Source organism: Miscanthus floridulus, unplaced genomic scaffold (assembly GCF_019320115.1).
Source record: "Miscanthus floridulus cultivar M001 unplaced genomic scaffold, ASM1932011v1 fs_65_2_3, whole genome shotgun sequence".
Lineage (NCBI taxonomy): Eukaryota > Viridiplantae > Streptophyta > Magnoliopsida > Poales > Poaceae > Miscanthus > Miscanthus floridulus.
In genome coordinates, this window is record NW_027097073.1 from 1,449 (window position 1) to 5,688 (window position 4,240).

General features: G+C 50.2%; 1 pseudogene; it reads right to left on the reverse strand.

Moving 5' to 3' along the window:
• Positions 1-922: 922 nt before the first annotated feature.
• LOC136532560 (uncharacterized) lies at positions 923-3,196 on the reverse strand (annotated as a pseudogene).
• Between the last annotated feature and the right edge of the window lie 1,044 nt (positions 3,197-4,240).

Sequence of the window (4,240 nt, forward strand, 5' to 3'; positions counted from 1 at the left end):
ATGCTCCGTATGATACTAACCACCTTTGTAATCCTATAGGTAGAAAACAACAAAACAGCTTCATCGTTTTGTAACATGGACAACGCTATTTCGGAAGGGATGCAAAGTTTGGCTGTTAGCAGTGGTTCTTGAAGACCACCACATCAACCTGTTTATTACCTTCTACACGCTACTACCCCTTTGTATATCACGAGGTTGATGAACATGTTCTGTTGTTTTACAATCTATATATTGTCCCTTTCATGTACCTGCCTATGCGCGATGGCGCGCGCACTGCACTAGTAATCTTATATCTTAAACAGGATTCAAGTTGCATGGCTTCACTTTTGTGAATGCATCGGCAGGAATCCCCAATCCCAGGGTGTCTCCCGACAATGACTAGATATGGCCGATTCAGTGCCCACAAACAGCAGGCAATCAAGAAAGCAGTAAACAAATAGCCAAATAAGGCCATTGCACCATATATGTCTTTGTCTAAACGTATTTATTCTTTCTTAGTTTCTTTCATTGTGTTCAAAATCGATGCTATTTGTTATACACTGTCGGTGAATAAATGAGCGAGCATGTGTTACTTCTCGCCTGTTAGTTGTGTGATATTTCCTATGATATGATCACCCTAATGTGATCAGAATTCAGACTAGCATGTGTTACTTTTAATTTGTTATAAGAGAAGATGAAGTTATTTCCTGTTCTTGAACTGGATTTACCTTCATTCAGACATCGATTTTCACTGTTCGTGTTGGTCTGTTACTCTGTTTGTGCCTTCTGGCTGCCATATAGTTTCTGGTGATTTCAGGCTGCTGCATACAGTTCAGTAAGATAATTCCTCCAGGAACAGAAAGCCAAGATGAAAGTAACACAATAGAGCATTCAAACTCACGAATTGCTGTAACACAACCAAAAGCAAAAAAGAAGAACATAATTAATAGCAATTGAATAGCCCGGTTCCATATACCACTATATAACAGTTGCATCAGATAGTGACTTCAATATACGAAGTACAAATGCATAAACAACAGCCAGTTCTCTTCATCATCTGCTCGCGAGCTCGTTAAAGAAAAAAGAGATGCAAGTATGTACATCTCTGCGCTAAGCAAATTCATGGCCGAATCTTAGCACGCAGTAGGTGGCAAAAAGATGGATCAGCCTCACATCAGTCCCCTTTCTACGCCGTCGTCGTCCAGCTGGTTGCGGACTGCGCCTCCGCCCCTGAGTCGTCGTCGGGGCAGCGGCTGACAAGGCGCGGCGGCTTCATGGTGAGGTCCGCCACCGTCCTGTCGATGGCGTTCGTCTCCCGTTCCGGGCAGCCTGGCGTTGAGATCCTGAAGACAAACAACAGACCACAGTCAGAGAGAGGGAGAAAAAAAGAACCACACACATGGACATGGGCGGCAGAAATGAACGTCACGTCACGTACCTGGACGCATTGCCGTCTGCTGCTTGGTGGACACCAGTTTCAGAAGAAGGCGTCTCGTTTGCAGCGCTGCACTTGGCTCTCGAACTCTCAGCCAGCCTGAAGAAGGCGTCCCGGAGGCACACCCGCGTCCTCTTCGTCAGCTTCAGTTTCAGACAGAGAGCAAACGTGTTTCACCGTTACAAACACGAACACAAACAGTCACATTTTTCTGCACTGCAGTTGGATCTGGTGAGGTGAACTAAGGTACCTGGAACACCACATCCTCGAGCTCCTGGAGCACCAGCGCTTCGAAGAACACGCTCCCTTCATCGGCGGCGACGGATCTGCTCCTTTTTGTCGTAAACTCGCCCCATCCTGGAATGGAAACATTCAGAGCTCATCAGATCATCACTTCATCAGTACTTGTCTGTGCTAGACTAGTCAGGGCAAACATGGTGTCGTGACAGACAGTGAGCGTCGATGACACGTCGCCGGCCTGTACCTGATGATGATCCTTGGGCGTGACAAGATCGGGCACCACTAGCTCCGTCGGCGCGTTCTGCATCAGGTCGTGGCTGAAGAGAGGGAAGCCGCAGGTGTCCATGGTGTCCACCCCCAGGCCCAGCGTGGCGTCCTGCCGGTCCTCTGATGATGAGCCGGTGAGCACCCCGCTCAGCATGTTCTCGTAGGACAGCAGGCGGTGCATGGAGCCCGGGAACATGTCCAGCGCCTCGAACGGCGCATCCATCCTCCTCATCTCCTCGTCCGAGAACTGGCTCCTGCAAGTCATCAGAGCACACAAGGGATCAGGATCATCCACTGCACGGCCATGTCAGAAATGGCAATGGCAGAATTTCACACTCCGAAAGTGGCATGGCGTGGAGCAAGTACAGAAACATACATGAAGATGTCGTCTGTTGGTTGCGTGCGCTGCTGCGGCACGGCCAGGAGGCCCTCGGTGTGTTGGTCTGAACTCCCCGCGTCGTCGTCGTTGCCGTTCTTCTCCGCACGCGCGCCGCCAGCGCCGTGGTTGTCATGATCGTCGTCAGCTGATGATCCGAAGCTCCACAGCGGCCAGCCGGCGCTCAGCTGGTCGTCGAAGAACTCGTCGCCTGGAACCGACGGTGTGCCCCCGCTCTGCGGCAACGGATACCACGCCATGATGCTCATCTGAACCAGATCAAGAGGTGAGCCTGTTAGGAAATCAAACAGATTTACATACATGATACATGTCCACAGACAACATCAGAAGCTAAACTTAAGTTGGCGCTTGATTGGGATCAGATCAGATCATCAAAATAAACAAACCAAACCAAACCAAAGCCCAGATAATAGCTAAACTTTACAGGAAGCGAGAAAGCTGCCGTCTTTGCAGGATCAACAAGGCATGAAAAGAGAGAATTCCATTCACGGCAGGAACATACTGGTAGACAGAAAATCGAAATTCATGGAGCCGCAAACAAATGAAAGAGGAACTCGATCTTCTTGGTTAAAACGTACACTGGCAGCCGAACCCTTCTTGTCGCCTCCTCCGTGAGACGAGACCGTGACGCTGTTCTTCGCCCGGAAGCGCTTGTTCCTCTTCTTCCTCTTGTAAATTGCTGTGGCCACCCGGTGGGGGAGGGGGGAAGGGGGAGGGGGAGAGAGAAGCAGAGACCAGAGAGGGAGTGGCAAGGCAGACGAAGATGCCTCTGCGTCCCTTCCCCTGCTGGAGCTGGAGTACTTAACCACTCTACCCCGCATCGCCATACGTGGGCCAGGCAGCGCCGCGGCCCCACTTGCCATCGACCCTCCGCGGGCCCCACGAGGTCGCCGGGCGAGCTGCGCGTGACTTGAGCCAACGACAGCCAAGCCGTGTGTGGCCTGGCGCTGAGAAGGGATTCGTGTGGCTGCCGCGGCCCCGGGCCCACGGGGTGGCCAGCGTTATCTAAAGCTCGGCTGCTGCGTCGCCACGTCGACCTGGCCTAGATCCTTCCCCCGGGAAACGGACTGGGCCAGTGGGCCTCCGGGCCCCGCAACCGGCAGCTGTCCCACGTTCTCCTTGCTGGTCGGCCGGTACTGGCAGCAATCGTGCGCGGCGACCCAGCCGGTTTTTTTGCCGAACGGCGACTGTGTCTGTGTCGTCAAAAAAGAGCAGTCCAGTTTTTTTCTTAACGAAGGAAAGTTTTTGTTGACGAGGACAGATGGGCATAAAAACCTCGTCGCTAGCGACTGCTTTCTCGCTAGTCTCGCACGCCTCTCAAAACCATCTGTTGGCTCTGCATTCACCGGGCCACCATCACTCGTCGTACTAATACGTAGAGTCTTTTTGTTCTCTTACAATTCTCTCTCACGCCAACTTAGCTAGCGAAATCGACGGTGCCGTTGAGGACGTCTTATGGAATTAGCCTAGATAGAACAAAAGTGCAAAAAAGTAAGTTTATTGGGTTACATAATAAACCAGACCTCCTCGCGCACAATCAAATAGCCTCAAAACAAAAGATGATGTATGTCCTAGAATGGACAGCCAAGCATAAGCAGTGCTTTGATACGGTGGTTTAGCCCGTTTCCATACCATTAACACGTTACATAGTGGTATGATAATTTTTATATTATCAGTCGTTTATCCTGCTTAAACAATCATTTTGTTCGTTTAGATAAAAAAATTGGCTAAATAATAAGTGATCGATTGTTTAACATTAAACATTTAAGATAACATTGGCCCCATGTCATATACTTGCTTGTGAGAAACGCTCCCAGCCTAAGTTTCTCTCTAGAGCCTAGTTGAAGGTGCTTTGATTTTCATGTTGGCCTGGCTTAGAAGATCAGAGCAGTCAACCACACAAGTCAGGCCCAAACCTATAC